Raw genomic sequence first — 24,234 nt, 5'->3', positions numbered from 1 at the left:
TTGCACTAAAATATATTGACTAGTACAATGCAAATTGCAATACAATACATGACGGTACATCTTTCAAAATCACCTAATTAATATAATGCTCGATACGGATGGTTTAAACCCTGAGCAAAAACAAGGCAACGCTAGGCCAGACTATCAACAGTCCTGCTGCATCTTTGGGATTGCTTTAAGCCAATCTTCAGGAGGGGTCCAACCGTAACTATGAGTGGGAGAGATAGATCAAAAGTTTATCATAATCTATTACCTATCTACTTACTATAATCCAAACCAAAAGTAAAATAAATAGAAGAATTTTCCTTTGGGCTGTGTTTGTCTACCAAACTGGAATAAAGATGGGGTGGAAAAAAAAGGTGGAAAAATTCTTGAAAAAAATCAAACTTTTGTTATTTTTCTTTTAAATCCTAAAAGTGTACATTGTGTGGTTGCTTGGAGTGAAAAAACTAGATACAAGTTTTCTTAAATTAAAGAAATTTGTCTAGTGAGATAACAACCCAATTTTTCCACTCCAAGACTTTTCAAAATCCTACAAAATGTATAAAACTTTCCTTTTATCACCCCAAACATTTTCAAAATTGACCTACAATTAACACTTTTTCACATTTTCCTTTCATTTTCTTCTCCCTCATCCCACTACACAAGGAACCCACATTTTTTTTTCTTTCCCACCCCACCTTTGCAAACAAACACGGCCTTGGGCAAAAGTTCAATAGAAGATAAAAAATCTTGCAACTTCCAACAGAACGTAGAATAAGACATCAGAAAAGGAACCATATCAAACAATTCACAAAAACCAAAAATATTGAGAAAACCTCCTTAAGAATATCATTTGCCATATGAGGTGTCTTAACTTGATGAAAACCACGCCCTCTCCCCATGATACTAAAATTAGGTAATGAAATTTTCCCAGGTGGTGAAAACTTTTGTTGGCCAGGCACAAAGACACCCTTGAAAAGGAAAACAAAACAAGCAGTCTATTAGCAAGGATTCTCACCAGAATTCTATACAAACCTGTCACGATGGAGAATGAATGATCAAACAATCTGTATTCGTGTCATAATATAGATGCAAGGATCATAATTTATGTTAAATGCTTATGAAATTGGAAGCCCAAATAGAAGCAAGTTTTATGAGTTACAAACCCTAGATGTAAGGTTCCTACTTCAGACCTAGTAAAAAGTTTGAAAGATCGAAAAATAAACCCAGCTTGAAACATTCACTCATAATGTGCAGGAGAATCACCAGAGACAATCCACACACAAAATGCATACTTAGAGGACAAGAAAATTTTGAACTTTGGATAAAAGAATCTATCATTTCATTTTCTAGCAATATTTCAAATACAACACTGGGGGGAAATGTGACTAAAACGGAATGTAGAGGCAATGAAAATTTCGGTCCCCCTACAAGGTAAGCCTAGCAAAGTAATACAATCAAAAAGTGTCATCAATATAAAAGAAAATTCAATTATACAAGACATGTGTCAACCTAGCAACTGACTGTACAAATGGAAAATGTTACTCTAATGTTGTGGCAACACTGGTCTCTTCTCCACCACTTCATAATAAAGAACAAAATTATCCTGCAAACCAACCATGAGAAAATGTAAGATGATTTGCTTGGTAAGCGATTTACAAGTATTGTTTAATCAAAATTTGGTGCAGCCAGTCAGCATTCACACAAACCTTGCGAACAGTTTCCCATGTATTTGGATCAAAGCAGAGATAGGATCCTCTTTCATATGTGCTCGTTTTAACCAAAGGCTCCATGTTGGACATCCTGATGAGCCATAGACGGAGCTCTCTGTGGTAGAACCACCCTCGGTTGTACCTGCAGAAAATAGGCAAACGGCTCCCATTAGTAACTCAAGCTAAGGGTTGCTTTTTTTTCTCTTTTTTCTGTTTTTTTTTTTTTTTTTTAAGAGGGAGGGAGGTGAGAAAAGCAGATTTCAGAATGTCAGATTAAAATAAGTACGCCATTCAATGGGAAGTGTTTTGCAGTAGGTTAACAAAGAAAACCAATAAATACACACAGATATTATTCGTCCAAAAATAATTAACATAGAGGTTCAGTAACAGCATACAATTCATTAGCGGCATATAGCTGGGCCTCATCTTTCGGCATTCTGCAAGCAAAGGAAAAGCAGATACGATGTCAATTTTGAATCTAGACAAGGAGAAATACGAAAGACAACCGGAAAAAAAAAGAAAGAGAGAGAATCCCAAATAAGACTGTACCCATAAAAAATATAGAACAATGTCTCTGGATGGAATTTTGAAAAGTAACCTTGCTGCATCCACCAAAACACAGGTTAGGACCAAGAAACAAATGAAGACTTATATAAGTATTATATTAAGAAAAGCTCACATGTAGCTGAGGTGGTGGTTTAGCATAATAGCATTCGGGTGCTGTGTACTCGTGCTCTCCCTTAGCAGGCTCATCAGACCAGGGGGAAGCAAATTTTTTATGAATATCATTAGTCGAACTCAAATTCAACCCAAGGGTTGTCAGATCAGTTCCAAGAGCAAGAGAATTCAGGTTTGGATTGCTCATCTTTATGACACCCAATAAACCAAGTAAACCAAACCGATCAGACGCTGCCTGCATAGCCTTCAAGTTTTGATCTCTATATGACTGACCCACAGCTGACATTTGCTGCATGTGAAACTGAGACTGATTCTGGAGCTGTTGATACTGCTGAATAAGCTGGTCATAGTTTCCCATACCAGAAATTGAATTCGGACTGTTAACAGGCCTCAATCCCATGTTAGGTGGCCCATTGTTTTGGACCTATAAAGTGAAAAAGAGTACATTAAAAAATAATATAAATAAAAATAAAATAAAAGAAAGAAAAAGAAGTGAGAGAGAGCCACAGAACAGTACTGCAATGACGGCTTGAATGGAACCAAATACTACACCTGCGAGTGATAACTTGCATGAGAAGATGGGAATATATCAGAACCATGCATATGGAGTAGATCCTGGTTGTTTGCAGCTCCAAATGAAACCCCACTACCGCCCACAGATGGCACTTGCTGCTGTTGTTGCTGGCGATGAGATGAATAAGTTCCTCCTAAGCTGAAGCCACTTGATCTACCCATCTGGATAACAAAGATATGGGGTCAAAATCCAACTAAGGAGCAGCATACCATTATGAGTTCATAGGCTGGACAATGTGCCCTTCTTATGTAGAGGAACTCACAGGGAAGTGTTGGGATTGCATCATTGACATGGCACTATCATTAAGTTGTTCTTTCTGGTGCAAATCCATTGAGTAATCAGTATTGCCACCTGCATAAGAATCCCAGGTTATAAACATACAACTAATACTGAACAACACTAAACCATGTGTGTAGAACAATCAGTCATAAATGATAGAAAAATGTCCAATCCTGAGTCCTGAAACAAGGAATGAATACAATATGCCAGGTTAAAGGGTAGGCAGCAAGAGGAGTTGCAACTTGGAGATAAAACATTCAACATTCTTTGGCTGAGAGCCTATCAGGATGAGTTGAGTTAGAGCATCTTAATCAGATCTAAGGACAATAGCTTCAAAAGGTCTGGATACCAACCCCAATTTTTGTTCAGTATAAGGCCCAATGGAGCAAAAACAGAAAGGGGACAAATAGTTGACCAGAGTTGAAGGCAACAAAAAGTTTCCACCACAATGAAGAACTTAGATCCTGTCTCCATATTCAATGTCCAATCAGCGCAAGGTCTGGTGAATCAAAAAACAGCCCAACTGCTGGAGACAGAAAAGGTGTGCATGAAAAGATGACCAATAAAATAATCAAAGTCATTGATCAAACACATTAACATCCAGTATGGATCGTAATTGATGTGTATTATGTGTATAATTTTTACTATGTCATATTTAAAAAGCTATATATTCTTACACCTTTCATATATACTGGAAAAAAATGTGTTTGGTATACAGATTTGGATCAACATGTAAAAATATCAAACACAATAAACCAACAAAAATGAAGAAGAGAAGGGAACACTGCAAAAAGCGGCAGAAAAGTGTCAGGGAAATGCCCTTGCCCTCATAAGGTTTGAGGATCGTAAACACATCTACAAGAATTAAAAAGTCACATGTATAAGATTAGGAAAGTCAGACCAACACAATGCATGAGAGCCTGTACAAGCAAATATATCCAGCGAACATACAACACACTGAACTGTCCAAACAGTATTCAAGACTCAAAACAAGATATACACACAACTGGGGCTACAACAGTGACAGGCTAGGTCGGACTTTTATAACCTTATCCCAGCCCTTAATGCTCATATGGCTAGTAAGCCCATTCCCGCCTTGACCCTAGCCTATGGTCTAAAGTTCTTGTCCCTGACCCTAAACCCTAACAGGCCAAGCCAAGCCCAATTCCACCTTGATTGTTCATAATTGGCCCTGGTCGAGACGGCTTGGACCTATCGCTGTCCCCATCCCTATCCCTGATTAACCTTGTTCTTGTTCCTGATTAGCCATATCCGTGCCCTCAATTGACCCTTTTCGTGAACCTGGCCCAGATTGTGGCCCTAACAAATCTTATATTAAAAAAAAAAAGAAGAAAATACAAATGAAGATAGCATTAACCATAAAAAAACGAAGCATTTTGTAATGTTTCCTTTCTCAATCTCTTTGCAAGTTGATTTTGCAACCGTTTGGGATCAAGACCAAAATGAGGGATAGATCGAGTGGGACAAACACTAATCCTAAGCCTGCTCGTGGCCCTAACCTGCCCTCAGGGCCAAAATCTTGACCCTAGGCCCTATTCGGTCTCAAGGTGGGTCAAGGCCACCAAGGCCAAACTAGCACCCCTTACACGCATAGAAGACCGTAATTGGAGTATTGGACTATCTCATACATATGCTCCAAGTGCTCAAGAATGAAGAAGGGACATGAGGCCAAGACTAGGATAATTGGCACCTTGTAACTTCATATTTTTGCACTCCTATACATAATATAAACAAATTGCTTGTGCATGAAGCACTATTGGGTCCAAGATAAAGGCAAAAGTCCAATCTCAATAATTATTTTTGGTAAGCCCTGAAATGCCACCAATCGATCTTACCATCAAGCATCCAACATTTTTTGCATTTACAACCGTCTACATTACAGTGGCCTGCTAGTTTCACATAATAGATCCACCGGTCAACTGCTAGCCTGATGGTCAAAGTGTTGATCAATCAACAATCATCCTTCAAGACAGCCCAGCCTCCAACAATTAGATTTTAATGGCTACTTCCAGCTGGTCGACTGCCAGGGTGTATTGATCGACCATCTATTAAAAAATATGACCATTTTCTATCTATTAAGACTTGGGAGCCAATTCAAAACCAACTTTTTTGCTATAAATAGGAGACTTAATGACACCCTTAAGCACGAATTATAAAGCCTCAAATCATCTAATAGCCTATAAGCTATCATAGCCTTTTATCTCCCTAATACCCAAAACCCCTTTCGAGTTCCCTTCCCTCTTCAATAGAAGGTTAGAGTCTTTGAAACCAAGGATGTATACCTCTAGCACAACCAAGAGAAAAGTAGCAAGGAGACGAATTGTGCATTCATTCACATTTACACAAGTGTTTGTGGCATACCCGAAGTAACTTTTGTTGTTGCATATTTTATCATTTGCAATTGGGTACTCTTGCTCAAAAGGAAGATTCTTGTAAAGGTACTCTCGTCTGTTTCGAGATTGTTGTAAAGGTGTCGTGTCCCCACCCATCTACAAAAAGGGACTCACTGGAGGAACCTCTCTAAGGTAAGAGAGAAGTGGATGTAGACTCAGTTGAGTCAAATCTTGTAAAGGTACTTTTGCTTATTTAAATCTTGTGCCTCGCCTCTTGTATTCTTCATTGCTTTAAACTTTCCATTAGTTCAACCTATTAACCCCCACCCTTTGATATGAACTTGATTTTAGGGTTAGGGTTTCTTGGAAAGATTCCTTAAAATTTAGGGTTTGCCCAGAATCTTCAAGCAACTAATCTCAAAAGTTAATGGGATGATCTAAGGTACCAAGGATGTCCCTAAAATTATTATGGGAAGGTTTGGAAAGACTTGATTTACCAAAACTAAAATAAGTTGAATAATTTGGTTAACAAAGAAATGTGGGATGGGTTAAGGCTTCAACAAAATAGCATGGGAAGATCAAGGGAAACCTAAACTTAACAAAGAATACCCAAGGAAGTCTGCAGTTCGGTTTGTAAATAATTAGGAATGACTACATGTTGGATTCTACTAGGAGTTTAATTAGAGTTTGTATTCATGTAAAATTCTATTTCTTGTAATAGTGTAATTTCCACTTAATTATAAATAGAGGGCTTGAGATCATTGATCAATAAACCATTCTACCAATATCGTGTTTCTCAACATAGCATCAGAGCCTAAGTTCGATTAGGGAAGAGAGAGAAAAATTTTCTCACTGAGGAAAACTTACCTCCATTGCCAAGACGTCTCTCCAGAAGCCATCGCTTCTTCTTCTTTTTTTCTCCACCATCGAACCATACATCGCCATCGTCTTCCGACTCTGCTTCCAACTCTTGCATAGACGGTAACCTGGTATTCAACCATCGCCATCGCCTCACTATTGCGACCTCACTATTGAAGAGAGTAAAAGAGGGAAGACAAGAGAGCGTAAGGACAGATCAAACTTCAGATTGAGAAGGGTCTTCTTTCACCTTCTCTCTTTCACCTTCTCTCTTTCACCGTTGCCATCGCCGCCATCGTCTTATGCCATCACCGTCTTCCGCCATCTTCAGTCATCGACCAAACCTTCACCCGCCATCGCCATTGCCTCTGGTATTCAACCATTCACAGTCATCTTCAGTCATCGAACAAGCCTTCACCTACCATCACCATCGCCTCTGGTATTCAACCATTCGCAGTCATCTTCAGTCATCTAACAAGCCTTCACCTACCATCACCATCGCCTTTGGTATTCAACCATCGCCATCACCTCTGGTATTCAATCTTCTGGTAACCAACTGAAACACAACGATGGCCGAATAAGGTAACCATTAAAACCATTGCTCTTTGGCCGAACCATATTTTGGTTCTCTCCAAATTTAGACCAAACCAGACCATTGTATATTTGGCCGAACCATATTTTGGTTCTCTCCAAATTTAGACCAAACCAGACCATTGCATATTTGGCCGAACCATATTATTTTTTTCAGCTAACAATAGACCATCTTTCCTCCAAATCTACTATTTTGTTAGCCAAACCATATTTTGGTTCCCTCCAAATTTAGACCAAACTAGACCATTGTATATTTGGCCAAACCATATTTTGGTTCTCTCCAAATTTAGACCAAACCAACCCATTGCATATTTGGCCGAACGATATTATTTTTTTCAGCTAATAGTAGACCATCTTTCCTCTAAATCTACTATTTTGTTAGCCAAAAAAAGAGGCTATTGCATTCTGCGATGTTTCAGTCACTTCAAAAGGGTGAAGACTGAAGAACTGCAGACAATTTTGTCAACATGACAACTATTGATGGTACTCTTGCTCCCACTAGCTCCGAACATTACCCCACTCTTCATCCTCTTTCAGTGAGATTTGATGGAACAAATTATTTGATCTGGTCTAGATCTGGCTTACCTTGTTTTGCTAGAAGAGGACTTGTTGGACACATTACAGGCGCCACTATCAAACCTACTACCATAGGTGTTTTACAAGATAAATAGATCTCGAATGACTCGCTTATTATGTCATTTCTTTTGAATTCCATAATTCCAAATAATGCCCGTGGATATCTATTACTTGATACCGCAACCCAAATGTGGAAGGCTACTAATAAAACATATGGATAGTTGGAGAATGATGCACATGTTTATGAGCTACGAAAGAAGCTTCATGAGACTACCCAAAAGGAATTGGTTGTGGCCCAATATAATGCCGCGTTGCGATCTCTTTGGTAGGAGTAGGATCATTATGGGGATTATCACCCCACTAACCCAGATGATGTGACTATTTATAGGAAGCACATTGATAAGATTCGGGTATATGACTTCTTGGCAGGTTTGAATGTGGAGTACGATCAGATCAGAGTGCAAGTATTAAGTAGTTCTCCCTTTCCTACACTAGATTAGTCTTATGCTCTTGTTTAGTGTGAGGAAAGTCATCGATTAGCCATACTTCATACTCCTATTATGGAGAAATCAGCCTTATAGTCTGTTCGCACTAAATCTGATCCGGCTAAGGAGATTGTCAAGTGTGAGCACTGTCACAAACCATATCATACCAAGGCCAATTGTTGGAAACTGCATGGGAAGCCTGCTAATTTTGAGCAAAAAGAGCACAAAGAAAGGGAAAACCGAAGGCTAATCTTTCTGAGACAGTTGTCACCACACCCTCTGCAGATGTTGGTTTTCCACCGGAGGAATTAGCTACCCTACGACGTATTCTACTGCTAGTACAGTCTCTACCACTGCTTCCTCTACCAACTCCTACCCTGCTACTTAAGGTAAAATTTTTACAGACTTCCAAGTTTCTTCAGTTTCTACTCCTTGGATCATTGATACAGGAGCCACAGATCATATGACAGGTTTATCCTCATTTTTCTTACAATATTCTCCAACTTCTGGAAACAATAAAGTTCAAATTGCTGATGGCTCATATTCTTCCATTGCTGGAAAGGAACCATTCAGCATTCTCCATAACTTTCTTTGTCTAAAGTTTTACATGTTCCCTCTTTCTTTATTAACTTGCTCTCTATCAGTAGTCTTACACATGACCTGAATTATAAAGTAACATTTTTCCCATCTTACTGTGTCTTCCAGGATCTGGTCACGAGGAAGGAGATTGGACGTGGTAAACTAGACAATGGACTTTATTTGCTCGAGCCAATAGGAGGATCTACTTCTACTCTGACTACATCTTCTAATCCGGTCCATTCGGTAACATCAGACCTTCATCAGTGGCACCGTAGGCTAGGTCACCCCCCTTTAGGAACTCTTAAGAAAATATTTCCTTATTTGGTTTCTTCTTGTAATGAGGTTGATTTTTTTGTGAAGCTTGCATTTTTGCGAAGCAGACTCGTTCTACTTATTTACCTTCTCTTCCTAATAGAAAATCTATTCTTTTTATGCTCATTCATACTGATGTGTGGGGCCCCTGCCGACGTGTCTATTACTGGCCATAGGTACTTTGTTACTTTTATTGATTGTCACTCTTGTTCTACATGGATTTATCTTTTAAAACAAAAAAAATGAGGTTTTTTTATGTTTTCATGATTTTCATAAAATGATTAAAACTCAATTCAATGCCACTATGAAGATCCTTCGCAGTGACAATGGCACAGAATATATTAATGGTGAATTTCAGAGATATCTCTCTGACTCTGGCATAATGCATCAGACCAATTGTGTTGATACGACTGCCCAAAATGGGGTTGCCGAAAGGAAGAATTGGCATCTTTTAGAGATAGCCCGTTCAATTATGATTGCTATGAATGTACCTTACCAATATTGGAGTGATGCTATACTCACTGCGTCTTACCTTATGAATAGGATGCCCAGTAGGATACTTGGTTTTAAATGTCCTAATGAGATTCTCCAAGGAGTCTCCTCTTTAATTATTCCCCCAAGATTTTGGGTGCCGAAAACCCACCATTGTAGGCTCCAGCTGCTTTTTTAGGGTATTATGCTTACTCAAAAATGGTACAAAACTACAAATGTTATCCTCCTCCTTCCAGGAAAACCATTGTATCCATGGATGTAATTTTTAATGAGTCTTGCCCTTACTATACACCTCTCCAGGGGGAGAGTCATAGACGAGAGGTGTTCTTTCCAACTCTAGAACTCTCTATCACACACCAACACAACTTAAGAGTTCAAGAAGAGTTTCCTAACGAGGGGGAGACTTCGGCCAGTATACTTGAGGACTCTAATCCTCCCCCTTAATTTTCTAAACCATGTGAAGAACCTAGTCAGGGGGAGACCACTCCTATGAGACACACTGCTGAGGTCTTGCAAAACCAGATTGACCAGAATAAGGAGGTGTAGACTTATCAGAAGAAGAATTACAACCGGCTAAAGCAGGTAGAGAAAGGTGATACGTTACCACTTCAGTCTCCTGCTCCAAAATCAGATTCTAATGTTCCCCTTAAGGTGTCTTCTTCTGATCTTCCTATTGCTGTTAGAAAAGGAGTAAAATCTTGTACTCAACATCCCATAGCTAAATATGTTTCTTATAACTCTTTGTCTGACTCCTATCGTGCTTTTATATTCTCTTTGTCATATGTATCTATTCCTAAAAGTTGGCAGGAAGCATATGCTGATAAGAGATGGAAGGCAGCTATGGTAGAGGAAATGCAGGCAATGAAGAAAAATGACACTTGGGAGCTGGTTACACTTCCTCCAAGAAAAAACCAGTGGGCTGCAAATGCGTGTTTATGGTTAAACAAAATATGGATGGATCAGTCAACAAGTTGAAAGCTAGATTAGTTGCAAAGGGGTTTACCCAGACCTATGGGATTGATTATCAGGAGACTTTTGCCCTTGTTGCAAAACTAAACACTGTCAGAGTTCTGTTGTCTGTAGCTGTGAACAATGACTGGAACTTGCACCAACTAGACGTAAAGAATGTCTTCTTACATGGGGAGTTAGCGGAAGAAGTATATATGGAAATCCCACATGGTTTCTCCGATGACAATACTGTAGGGAAAGTTTGTCGGTTGAAGAGGTCAATTTATGGGTTAAAACAGTCTCCTAGATGCTAGTTTGGATGCCTCCTGAAAGCAATGACTTCTATTGGGTACAAGCAAAGCAATGTTGATCATACACTATTTGTCAAGAAGTCAGATATTAACATCACACTTCTTATTGTCTATGTAGACGATATTGTCATCACAGGAAATGATGGTGAAGAAATTCAAAAGTTGAAGGACTTTCTTGGCAGAGAGTTTGAAATTAAAGATCTAGGGAAGTTACAGTATTTCTTAGGGATTAAGATGTCTCGATCAAAGAAAGGTATATTCTTATCCCAAAGAAAGTATGTCTTAGATTTATTATCAGAAATGGGAATGTTGGGATGTAAAGCAGTTGATACCCCTATTGAAGCTGGAGCTAAACTTAAAGAAACAAAGGGAGAACCAGTGGACAAAGGAAGATACCAAAGGCTGGTAGAAAAGCTTATTTACTTGTTCCACACCAAGCCAGACATCGCTTATGCCATAGGGATAGTGAGCCAATTCATGCATGATCCATATTTAGCTCATATGAAGGCTATTACCAGAATATTACAGTATTTGAAGGAAACTCCTAGAAAAGGAATACTTTTGTCACCCACTGATAATCTAAATGTAGAAGCATACACTGATACAAACTGGGCTGGATCTCCAGACAAGAAGTCAATTTCAAGTTATTGTACCTTTATTGGAGGTAATCCGGTTACTTGGAGAAGTAAGAAACAGAATGTGGTAGCTTTATTTAGTATCGAAGCTGAATATAGAGCTATGGTTCATGGAGTTTGTGAGCTACTATGGTTGAAAGGCTTGCTACAAGATATTGGAGTCCAAGTTCCAAACCCTATGATGTTATTGTGACAAGGCAAGGCTGCTATTAGTATTGTTAATAATCTTGTGCAACATGATCGAAGAAAACACATTGAAATTGACAGGTTTTTTGTCAAAGGAAAGCTGGAACAAGGGCTTATCTACATGCCTTTTGTAAGATCTAAAAACCAAGTAGCAGATGTTTTCAATAAGGGTTTGAAAAAAAGAGATTTTCTTCCTATTATAGGCAAGTTGGGCATGACTAATATCTATGCCTCAACTTGAAGGGGAGTGTTGGATTCTACTAGGAGTTCAATTAGAGTTTGTATTCATGTAAAATTCTATTTCTTGTAATAGTGTACTTTCCACTTAATTATAAATAAAGGGCTTGAGATCATTGATCAATAAGTCATTCTACCAATATCGTGTTTCTCAACACTACAGGGCTGGAACTTTCAGGGAGGAAAGATCTTGGGCGATCTTGAACTCTCTTTTCTTTTCTTTCTTTCTTGTTTCAGACCTGCCGCAAGTCAGTAGAGAGGGAACTGAAAGGGAAAGAAAGGGGGAGGCAGGGTGCCACAAGGCAGGAAGGCACTGGGGGAAGGCTTCCTTGCTGTCACAGACCCGCAAGTAGGTATGCTAAGGAAGGCCTGCGGGATTGAGAGGAGGGCTGAGGAGGGGTTGTGAAGGGAGGGAAGGGTTCTCTAGCGCCAGTGCAAGACGGGGAAGGGGCTGGGGAGGGGTGCGATGGGTTTGGGAGGTGAGGGGAGCGGATGGGAGCTGCTGTACTTACTTGGAGATTGCTGTGACTGTTGAAGATTGCTGGAGTTGGAAGACAAAGGCTGAAACTCTTGTGGAGGTGCTTATCTTTGAATAAGACTCTCAATTCTTGACTCAACCGTGTCCCCCTCAACAAGGCCACAGTCCTCAACTCAATCAATACCATCTCAAATAATCAGACTTCAAGATTACAATGAAAGACTAGGCTTATTTATAGCCTACTAAAGACTCTAATCTAATTGGGGATCCTTTAGAGTTTAGGATCTCCCTTACAATTAATCTCCACCACTAATTAAGACTTTAATTTAGACTAGACGACTCAAAGAATCTTCTTGAAAATAGATTCTTCCTAAGACTCTAGAACTCCAACATAAGAAAAGGAACGCTAACTTGTAAGTAGTAACAAAAGCCTCATAGTTTTTTCAGGTTTCTAAAAAGATGCAAAGTGGAGATTTAGGGTTTTCTAGTACGAAACTAGAGCTGAAGGTTCGTACATGGTGTACAGGAAGGGAAAGGGCAGTCCTAACCACGTTGACTGAATTTGAAAATTAAGGATCTGGGGAACGTGGCGTTTTGATGAATGGAACGAGGCTACTTGGAGTGGGGGATTGAGTATGGGTACCACATATGCAAGTTAATGAAAAGTGGGTGGTTATTTGGATCTGCAATAAGGAGTTAGGATTCTATGGAAACCAATGTCATAGTCATCAAGGTGTTACCAAGACCCAGGTTGTAGCCTAAGGTGAACGCTTTTTTTTTTGGGGGGTGGGGGGGGAGACCGCTTTGCCTTTGCCACGAGTTTTCCCTTATACTAAAGATATCATTTAAAAGTAAGAAAAACTCCCTATTCCAACCCAATATAAATATAAGATCAATCAATCAAATTCCAAAAAGTAAAAATCATCAACCCATCAACTCAAAAATAAAAGCAGGATTTTCACCAACAAAGCAAAACTTCAAAAAAATCTGATGTTGAGGTTCTTCTCAAATCTAAAATGTTCCATAAATATTAATATGATCAAACATTTGGAAACACAAAAAGGTGCAATAAGCTATTCATTTGTTTTGATATCTTAAAAAATACTTCCACTTTGGGTGATTTTCTCAACAATCATGCACACTAAATAAGGTTTGACCAAAACATTATTCATTCAATATAAATTAGATTTAAGAAATCTTGATTTTTTGGAAAGCTTGTTTTGTGCTCTATCTAATAAAAAAAGCCATGGAAAAATAAAAATTATTATGCCATCATGGTGAACATTTTTATTTGCCACATTGCGATGATAGTATGAAAATCATAGTGTCTTTTTCTTTCTTTCTTTTTTACTGATATCTTGCAACCATATGAGTTTTTTATATTTATTCAGCATATAAACATAAAGATATAACCTTTAATATATTATGTGTAAAATTATGTTAAAAAAAATACAAGATACCCATACTGAACCCGATCCTAGGGTTAGGATTTCTACAATAATCTCCTTAAAATCAAGGGTTTGCCCAAAATCTTCCAGAAAATAATGGTAAAAATATTGTGGGAAAGTTTTGGAATGCTTTGTGGATCTCTAAGAATTTATGGGAAACCTTAGGGACAAGTTAGGATTATTGACTAATCACCCAAGAATGATTTGGGATGAAACAAATATGGGATGGAAGGGAACTTGGGGTTCCTAAATTGAAATTGGGTTTGAGAAGGGATTTTATGATGGATATGGGCTGAAGGGAAAAATAAGGAAAACTTTGGAGGGAAAGCAATTCAAGGAATTGAAGATCTTGCAACTTACTGAGTCTTTTTTCTTTTTGCCTTTTTCTTTCTTTTCTTCCTTTCCTTTTCTCTTCTCTTCTTTTTCTTGCCGCAAGTCGGGGGGGGGGGGTGAGAAGCATGCCACTGGGTTTGAGGGAGGAGAGGAAGGCTCCTACAGTAAATCAGTTAATCACAGGGGTAGGGAAGGACTTTTGGAAGGCTTGCAGGGGGTGGGGAGGGGCTGGGATTATCTTTCTTTTTCTTTTTTTTTTTTTTTTTTTTTTTTTTTTGGTTGGGGGGGGGTACAGCTGGGATGCTTGCTGTCAAGCTGCAGCAGCAGGGGAAAGGGGGTTAGGTTTGTCAAGGGGATGAGGGACCCGGGGGGGGGGGGAGTCGCTGTCAGGTTGCGGCAGCAGGGGGGAAGGAGGATTCGTAAGTTGCACAGGGTAGAAGGAAGAAGAAGGAAGAAGTCGGGTAGGGGAGGGGAGGGATTTACTCACTGGTTCGCAGAAAACTCAAGGATACTTGCTGGAACTGTTGTCGGATCACAGGAAAGAGGAAGAGAATTGAGAGAATCTAAACAACCAAAAGGTCCTTCCCAAATAGGACTGCGCTGCACCTTCCTTGGCTGCAATATCAATAATCTTTATTCATCCAAACTTAAGAATTACAATGAGCAATGAGGATTATTTATAGCCATAAATCAAAAAGAAAGAATTTCAACTCAAACTGGGAGACTCTATCTTGAATCAACTAAGACTTAGAGATCAACTTAACTAGGGTTTCCTTTATACGTTAGGATACCCTTTTACAATTGAGTAAGAACAACCTAAAATAAAAAGAGTTTTTTTTTTTTTTTAATAAAAGACTAACTTATCTATAAGAGTACTCTTTAAAGAAAGACTCCTTACCTAAGCACATCACAGCCACTAATAAAGACTAACTCCAATCTAAAACAAACTCCTTAAAGATAAGAACTCTTATTGTAAAGAGAGTCTTAACTACAACTTAAACAGTTAAACCAACTCAATCACAGCTCAACTAAGAAATTTAAAATGGACTTGGACTCTGCTAATAAAGCTAGAATTCTGGAATTATAATCCAGCAGTGAAATTGGGCCTAAAATGCCCAAATTATCCCTGTACTAGGGTTCAGTCAGCTTGCTTAGGTGGGCCTTGGGGCCCACTTTAGGATTTGACCGGGGGTCAGTCTTTGTTCACATCAATGCCTTGTTACTAATGGCAACAGTTTAGCCACCCTATCACCAGGGCAGTTAGCAAGACCCTTAAACACCTTGCCATGGCAACCATGATCAATGTGTCAAGAAGATAGGTTCTAGGGATTTGTGTGGGAGACTGTGCATATGCTAGATCAATTCATGTGGATGATGTGTGAGGCTTTATATTGATTTTAGATGGATTTTAATGGCAGATTCAAGTTGGGAATGGGTTTTGGAAAATTTAGTATTTCAAAAATGAAAAATAGCAAAAGGGCAGTCAGTGTCTGGGTTTAGAGGATTTAGTAAGAATTTTGACATGGGGATTGATACTTAGACCGATGCTCTTAAGACTGGACAGTAAGCAGTCAACATAAACAGATTGGATTGCTTGCAATTAAACCTGAACTTGAATACTGTGTTTGTTATCACCACCAACCTGAAACACTATGTTGTAGGCAATATTGGTACTAAACGACCACACTTTGAAACTACACAATTCAAGATCCATAGCTTACGAGTCAAAGGTCACATTGACAACCTAAACCTCAATATCGATGGCATAAAGGGAACCCATTAATCATTAGAAGTGAAAAGTAATTATATTAGTCACTAAATATGCCCAAACAAGGAGTTCCATGTGACACTATCCGGTGCAAGATAGTCAGACCAGCAGGCGATGTGAGTGGCTGTGAGGGACGGAAGCACTGTGTAGTGGCAGCACTGCACCAGGCCTCCAGCCTTGACAACATATTAGTCAGGGATGTGCCTCCACCTCGGGGCTACAAGTCCCACATATGACATACCCACATAGTAAGTTACTAGGACAGGTTTGTAGTTGGATTACTCATTTCATAGCAATCATGTATTGCTCTTCTTCTGCTACGGCTGAACAAAATTAAGCAAATACCTCTTCATTTTATTGTAACAGTAGAAAGGTCTGCCTTGTAGTATTCCCTTCTTGTATCTTGCAAACAAAAGCAAATCCAACCGAAAAACAAAAATGATGATAAACAATGCATATAGAAGTAGGAAAACTAGGAATACTAGGGGTTTGAATGATGATTTTATGTTATCTTGTGTCTAGGTGCAATGAACTCAGTTTCATTTGATTAAAAGCAAATTGATTCAAAGAAATTCTAAAAAAATGATAATGAATTGAGAGTTTGGATAATTCACGTGCAAAAGTGTAGAGGAATAAAGAAAACAGAAGAATAAAAATTTGTACCAAATTCATGCATTCAATACACAAATTTGATCAAAATAAAGAAAACAGAAGAATAAAAATTCAATATAATTTTTTGCTTTTCTTTGCGAGTCCTCCTATTTTTGCCTACAGCAATCACAGCCAACACGATTCATCAGTAAATTACTGAATTAAACATGCAAGAATCAAGTCATGATGTGCTAGCCTTAAAATGTCATCTACCCAGTCAACACCATATCATCGTATGTGTCCAAGGAGAGTTATAAAAAAGAACCAAAAACAAATAAATAAATAAAACCTTTATATCCAGGTAAAGCTGGAAAATCTTCATTCTGAATGCTGAATTCTTGATTTTGTTGGATAACACCAACACTCTGCTTCCGCAGTGAACCTGTGAATTGATCAGTTAAGATTTTGCTACACAACAAAGCACCTAAAAGGAAGTTTCAGAAAAGAGAAAATGGTAGGACTTTGATTTACCCAATTGCCCTTGAGAACTACCGGCAGAACTAGGACGTCCACTTAACTGAGGGAAATCATTTATATCAAAAGGAGAACTGTCATTGGAATTAACATCATTTAGCATTCCCATGGAACTCAAGGTATTATTCCCTCCTTGGACTTGACCTTGAGACAGGGGGCCACCAGCAGAATAAGAATTTCCTAGCAATGAGAACACCTGCGGTGCTGAATTTAGTTCATGTTATTTCTATAGCCATGTAATAAAAGCATTGAACCAAAACAGGATACATAAATTAATGACATCCGATGCACATTTCTAGTTCTGCACTGGTTTCATGAAGAAAATTATACCATTATCAAAAAATCAGATGTATTACAAGGAACCAGGAACAAAACAAACTGACTTGAGGAAAAGATCTAAAATATAATAGTAGCTACTAACACAGAAAGATTGAATAACAAATACATTCACTAGTAACCAAAGAAATTCACTCCTAAGCCCTAGCTCCACATGAAGGCATCATTGCTCATACATTTCATTACAACCAAAACATAGATCACTGTCTCCCATTAATGGGGGACAGAATAGAGAAGACCAGGAGGAAACCCGACAAGAAATCAGAGTTGCAGGGAGAAAGGGAAAATAAGGCTTATGAGGGGGAGACAACAGAGAGGGGGTGCACACACATACAAAACTCAAGCCCAAATTCATCTTTCTATTACATCCTCAATAAGCTGATTACAAGGGTTCAAATAATAAAAGAGACATAGTTCAATAAGAAAACAACTAGCTGGTTGTGGGCCTGCATGATCAGTTGATCTCTCTCCAAATCAGCAAATCATTAGCTAGCAATTTCTGTAGGGGAAACCCTAGAAACTAGGGGACCTACAAAGTGGGCTACTAGGCTTTTAGAATGAGACACCAGTTCTTGACAGGTAATAAAAGAAAAAGGAATGCAACACCTGGATTCTGATTAAGCATGCATATAAGACAGTTAAAGCAGGGAAAGAAGCACAATAAGTCCTAACTGATGAGCACAACCTAACAAGAATCAATAGAGAAAAAAGGGGATGGGAATATTGACACCATAACACTAAATTGAATGCAAGAGTATTAAGAAACTTAAAGAAAATTATAGATATCCTATTCAATATCAGATTTCTATTTAGCAACTAACAATGCAAAGGAAACCTTGGAAGTTCTGTTTTAAAGAAACTACTGCAAAAAGGAAGAAATTTAAAACGAGAAATATTAAGGAAATACTTAATAAAATTACATGTTGGTTCTGGCTGCAAACGGGGGTTAAAAAATACCAAGGAACAGAAATAATAGAAAGAAAGAATTTATGGGCAGTGATGAAACACCAGAATGGACAGTAGGGTTAGAAAGGAGAAATACAACAAGGTTGTTGTAGAAGAAGTGAGAATCGAGAAAGAGAAAAAGAAAAGAAGAAAGAAAGGGTACGGCAGATAAAAGAAAATTTTCTGACGGACAGAATAGTAGAGATAAGAGGAGGAAAGAAAGAAGAATAGAAAGAGACAATAGAAAGACAGAAGAGAGAAGATAGCAACTAGAGAAGAAATGAAAAGGAGAGAAGCCTAATTCAGGTAAGAGAGAAAGTAGGAGAAGAGAAGAGAAGTAGAGAACTTACCTGAGAGAGTGAGGAATTCATGCCAAGGGAGATTTGCACAAGAGAGAGAGTTTTTTTTTGGGGTTTTCATTCATTCATGCTGCCAAAAACGAGTTTCATACAAGATTTAAATAATAGAATTAATCCCTCCCAACCCTACATGCTTAATTCCCAAAATAACTCCAGCTTAAATAGCATATATAACCCAAACCCAAACTAATTCAAAATTGGGCCAAATACACTCTAGGCCTAGGCCCACAAAGACTCGAACATAAAAAAAATTTTAAAAAAAATCAATAGAAAATTACTACACAACCCACTAAGACTAAGGAAAATAACATGACAAACTATCTATGAGCAGTACTCCTCATTGAACCATAGGACCCTAGCAATCCGATAACCTCTGAACTTGTCGTCCATCCACATAGATGCTATCATGGGATGATCTCTACGCCCACGTCGCTGGTAAACTCGGAACTGCCCACTAATGTCCTCATCAATTTCAGAAAATAATCTCCCTTTAAATCAGTTATCTTGATGGAATATTCCTCAAACATAGGTCAGTTAGGCTACAAGTTAAAGCCAAGACAGGGAGGTTCAATGGATTAAAGTAAATCCAGAAGATAGGCTATAAAAAATCATGCTACTAGAGCTCCATTGCAAATTTTGCTGCATCACCCATACATAAAGATATTTTAAAAAGACCCTAAATGACTTTCAGATTCATGATTTCTGTATATAAGTAATTGAATGCAGCTATTATGACTAGGGATAGAAGATGTACCTAATGAATTAACATGTAACATAGGTATATAACCTTATATAGAACAAGTAAGTTAACAACCCCAAAACATCCTTCATTTGTACCATATGCTATTATATTCAGACCAACCAAAACGAATCAATAAGTAGTCATAACTTGGATAGGTCTTTACCCCCCCCCCCTCAAAAAAAACACTAGGATAGGTCTTAAAAAACCATAAAACATGAACAATATATATGTTCCCCCAACGTGCAATAATCTATACTATGCCCTCTTAGGCTTATTCTACATGTGAATATATTTGCAAGGCAACCCAGTTCCTGTCACTTTTTCACACCATGTGCATCAAATATGCTTTCCACAATCCTAGATTAAGCAAACATATAAATAACAATAAAAGTTGATAATCTTAAGATCAAATATCAATCTTTTGTCAATTCTTTAATGGAAAGTAAACCCTCAATGATGCGGTAACCAGGTTCAAGAGCAGTAGCAGCATGAAGACCGGGGCCTTCCTTGGTCTTGCAGTTTTTTGGGTTCAGTTCAAATGAGATTGAATCCTAAGTCTTCAATGGGTTAGCCTCCACATGAAGTAGGACCTTGCAGTAACAGGAGACTCATGCACTAGGTATGCCCTTTTTTCTCATCGTAGAAGCCAATTCTGTAAGTCCAAGTATATGTGATATGAGTCCTATACAAGATTAGCTGATAATTTCTTGTTTATATTCTTAGTTTTTTTAAATGATTTAATATTGAGTCAGTAAATTTGATTGTTCCTCTTCTGTTAAAGAATTGACAGATTTGGTTTAAGAAACTCTAGGAGCTCTAGAAAGTTTCTATATTCAGATTACTTGGTTTTCAAGTCTAAGCAGAGGGGTTGGTTGGTTATAAATAATTAGTCTGGTATGCTATGCAATGAAACACTTTTGATGAATGAAAAAAGGTTCTGTGATGTTTAGATACGTGGGTTTCAGGCTTGCTCTTGTGGGATCAAGTGTGTTACTTCTATGAATTCATAAGTGGACTACTAAGGTTTCAGTATTGAATGCTGGTAGCTTCTGGGTAAGGGTTTTGGTGGGATTCCAACCCTTCAAATTAAGTGGATTATTGTCATATCCTTTGTCTCTACTCTCTCTTTTTTAATTATAATCAGATCAGGTCGGAATACCTACTACCTTCTTACCCTGCTCATACCTGTCTGTGTTTCATGATTCTGTTTCTTAGCTGAAGCGTCATTCTTCTAGTTAGACTACTTTGTTTGATCTCATTTCCACATGCCGATTTCTTCTTTCTATTTCAATGCCAGTCCCATTTATAAAATCCTGCTATATCTCCACTTCCTAGATTTTGGATATCTAAGACTCGGTCACTAATTCTAACTTCTGGTTCCTGGTTATTAATCCATTTCCACCTTACATAATTAATTAACTACTGTTACAATCCCCAGAATTCTACCTATCCATTCTACAGTATTGCTCAATCCTACTGAGAGAATGATTCTCCCAAAGATTTAATTCCTCCCATCTCCATTAAATCTTCCACCGCTTAGCAGTCATTCATGCTTATTAGAACATTTGAGCAATATTCTTCCTTATCTGATCTGTCTTGAATCGATTTTAAGATTTCTTCGTTGACTGGGGCCCTACCTTCCTAAAATTCTCAGGTTTGCTAAACCTTAACACCTTAAATGATTCAAATACCCCACTACTAATCAAGTCACCATGGAAGTTCTACGCAATCCAAGAAAATCTCTTCGATATTTTTTGACCAAAAGCAGTAATTGTACCTGCGTACAACCATATGCTAACTCCAACATATAAAGATAAGAACTCAGCCTGAATGTAAAATATCCAAAATAAGAACATATAGTATTTCCACACCAAATGTAACATAAAATAAATGGATCTATAAGACTAATAAGACTAAAACAAAGCAAAGAGGCAGATTACCAAATTCACAGGTTGCTTTTGGTCATCAACAAACAGACTAAGAATTTTAACAAGATTAAAATCACTACCTTGTGGAAGCACGCCACCCATTAGTCTGTTAGGCCCTTGTACACCAAGACTACCAGACCCACTATTACCAGCCAAATTCAACCGAGAAGCAAGCCCAGGCATGGACAGTCCTCCAGCAGAACTTAAGCTCCTCCCCATGTTGCCCGTACCAACAATGTTCCCCATTGAGGTTGTAATTCGAGGTCCAGTATTCCCTAAAATTGGAGAGACTCCCAATCCTACAATTAAGTACCAGTTACTTATGATGGTTGTCGATCATGGGAATAGAGGAATAAAACCAGAAAACCAATACGTGCTCATTAAAAATTTATTTACCTCCTCTGTTAGCAACCGCCTGAATGGCCATGTGAGTTGGCATGAGACATCTGGATATCAAAAAGAAAATGTGCATTTAGACCTAATTTTAGTAGAGTGAATGTATAGTATCACAAGGGCACCAATGTAAAATCCAAGATAGAAACCTGAGAAAGAGCAACATGAAGATTGTTTGATGCGAAACGTCCAGAAGAAAGGCTTCCTACAGGTTGTTGAACTCCATTTGATGGGACACCATTCATCGCGGAGTTTCTTGATGCAAGTGTGCCTTGCATGTTGGGAATGTTGAAGCTCCCATGAATATTATGTAGTCCTTGAACACTTCCTATCACAGGGAGACCAACACATTGAGTTACATTAGGATATATCAATAAAAAAGATAATATCAAAAGGAAGAGCGCCTTCTGAGCAAGCAGCATAGGCACACCAACGAGATCCAGCAAAATAGTAACATGTGTTAAAGGGCAGCTAGGTCATTTCATATAAGGAGGAGAGAGAGAGACAGGTCTTATGTGCACTCCCCATGCAGCTCAGAGAACCTTTCCCATGTTGAAGATTTAACTACTAACCAGAGTGATGAAAAACAGGGGCAGTGGAAGCAGATTGTACAGAAAATGATGATCCAAAAGGTCTTCCTGTATTTTCTTGAAGATTTGAAGATGATCCGTTGAGCCCTGACTGCAAAGGCAAACCCATAAAGAGTTATAGTAGAAAATGTAGGCAATTGTCATGCTGAAGCTTGTAGCAATTGATGGTAAAACTTAGAAGCAGCCTTGAAGAAGCTTCTCAGAACCAAATTGAAGTAGCGCCCCCCCCCCCCCCCCCAAAAAAAAAAAAACACATTTTTCCTTCTGATGGTTAAAAGGAAAACACCCTTTGTTCATCTGTTGATTTCAATAGGTTAAAGTACTTACAGTATGCATGGATCTATATCATAATATGCACCTATTATAACCACTCTCAATTAGCATCACTCCAATGTCTAAGATAATCACAAAGTAAAGAAGAGTGCATACATTGAGTAGGCCAGACATTGCAAAATCAAACAAAGTCGCAGACAAACATTCCTTGAGGTCAAACAGCAATTCCCACCCTGTAGGTTGCAAGAAGAGCTTCCACCTTAAAGTAATTCCTCTCTGCAGGCCTGGAGTGCAATTTAGAAAATCAATCACCTAATAGGGGAATATATTAACCAAAACTCTCAAACATATTAACAAAATTATTTTTAAAAAAAAAGGGCTCAACTACTGTTAATGATGTCACTCAATGCCTATTAAAAATTGACTCCTTAATCAATAGCAGAAAATTATCACAAAACTGTGCAAGGTAACTTACATACTTAATTAAACAGATAAACTGAAGAAAAAACTATTACTACATCCTATTAACAACCTTGTTTTGTTATTACTCTTTAAACAATCACACAACTGCATTTGCACAGAAAGTTTTGGTACTAAAATTGTTGGGCAACATTAAAGTTTTCTGTTACAGTTGTAATGCCCAGAGTCTTGATTGTAGTTAATCTATTTTCATATTCGAATCAATCTTCACATTAAAGATGAAAAGTAGTAGAACAAAAAGCACGCGTGATAGTTCTCAGCAAGCATTCTATCAACTGAGTTTGTGAAAGCAGCAAGAAATGTGAATAATCACTACAGAAATTATTTTGAAAGGAATGAGAGAAATTTCATCCACGAAATAACCATCGATTTCGTGGACCAGAGGGACAAAGAAAACAGATCCAGCTCCAAATCAAGGACCATTTCTCTATACTACTTTTCTTCGAATTTAAACCATAGAACGATAAGCGAAATCTACAACGATTCGAATGCGATAACATGAATCCGAGGTATTATAGAAGCGAATCAAAACATTTCTCCAAAACCTTCAGTGAAACGGAATGAGATTGTCTCCAAAGGACGATAAAATCTCCAGAAAGGGCAATGAACTGGAAACTGCACACGATCTGAATAACCGCTGAGGGAAAACTAAAATCAGTGAAGAAATCGAAAAAGCTAACCTTGTGCGTGATTCAAGGAAAGCGAAGATCGTTCTGAAAAAAAAAAACCCTTAGAAAGGATCCCTGATCGAGCACAATATTAGAGTGCGCCAATATCGTCTCCAAAAGTTTATACGATTTTCTTTCTACCAACAAAAAAAAACAAAAGTTTATGCGATTTTCTCGTCTACATATATATATATCCATCAAGGAAAATGGAAAATACCGTTTCGGATCGGTCCGAAACTACTTGATACGGCCGATCAGTGATTCATGTAAAAGTGTAAAACTGGTTTGGATAGGTTATTCAAATCTCGGGATCAAGCTGGGATACTCTACCCTCAAGGGTAACGAACTGCGCTCCCTTCGTACGGTTCCACCGTACATTTCGGAGAGAGTCCATTTTTAGGTCACATTGTCAAAAGCTTAGAAGTCGACCCCATCTTGAACATACGAGGAAGAGGTGGATTTCAAATCCTCTGCACCCAAACGGGCTATTCCCCCAACCCCCGAGTCCCATCAGCACCTTGAACATTAGCACCCCGTCAAGCGAAGACTCTGTGCTCTCCGACGGCTTTACCACTACAA

General features: G+C 38.3%; 1 non-coding gene and 1 pseudogene across 2 annotated transcripts; one reads left to right on the top strand and one right to left on the bottom strand.

Annotated features, from left to right (window-relative positions):
* Nucleotides 1-542: 542 nt before the first annotated feature.
* Nucleotides 543-23,819, bottom strand: LOC149030133 (putative NOT transcription complex subunit VIP2; annotated as a pseudogene). Its single transcript, XR_016171244.1, has 15 exons — nucleotides 23,668-23,819; nucleotides 22,664-22,791; nucleotides 22,217-22,325; nucleotides 21,794-21,972; nucleotides 21,648-21,697; nucleotides 21,332-21,550; nucleotides 16,939-17,145; nucleotides 16,757-16,849; nucleotides 3,209-3,297; nucleotides 2,925-3,107; nucleotides 2,374-2,796; nucleotides 2,244-2,296; nucleotides 2,090-2,131; nucleotides 1,692-1,836; nucleotides 543-1,588 (listed from the first exon to the last, which is right to left on the bottom strand). The product of XR_016171244.1 is annotated as a putative NOT transcription complex subunit VIP2 (transcript).
* Nucleotides 22,217-22,297, top strand: LOC149030134 (small nucleolar RNA snoR35). The gene has a single exon (XR_016171367.1). It is a non-coding gene; the product is annotated as a small nucleolar RNA snoR35 (small nucleolar RNA).
* Nucleotides 23,820-24,234: the final 415 nt, after the last annotated feature.

The sequence above is a fragment of the Hakea prostrata genome, chromosome 1 (genome assembly GCF_041222555.1).
Source record: "Hakea prostrata isolate BN-2017 chromosome 1, UWA_Hpros_2, whole genome shotgun sequence".
In the NCBI taxonomy this organism is placed as follows: Eukaryota; Viridiplantae; Streptophyta; class Magnoliopsida; order Proteales; family Proteaceae; genus Hakea; species Hakea prostrata.
The sequence above is the reverse complement of the archived record's forward strand: the minus strand, read 5'-3'. Positions and strand labels throughout refer to the sequence as shown.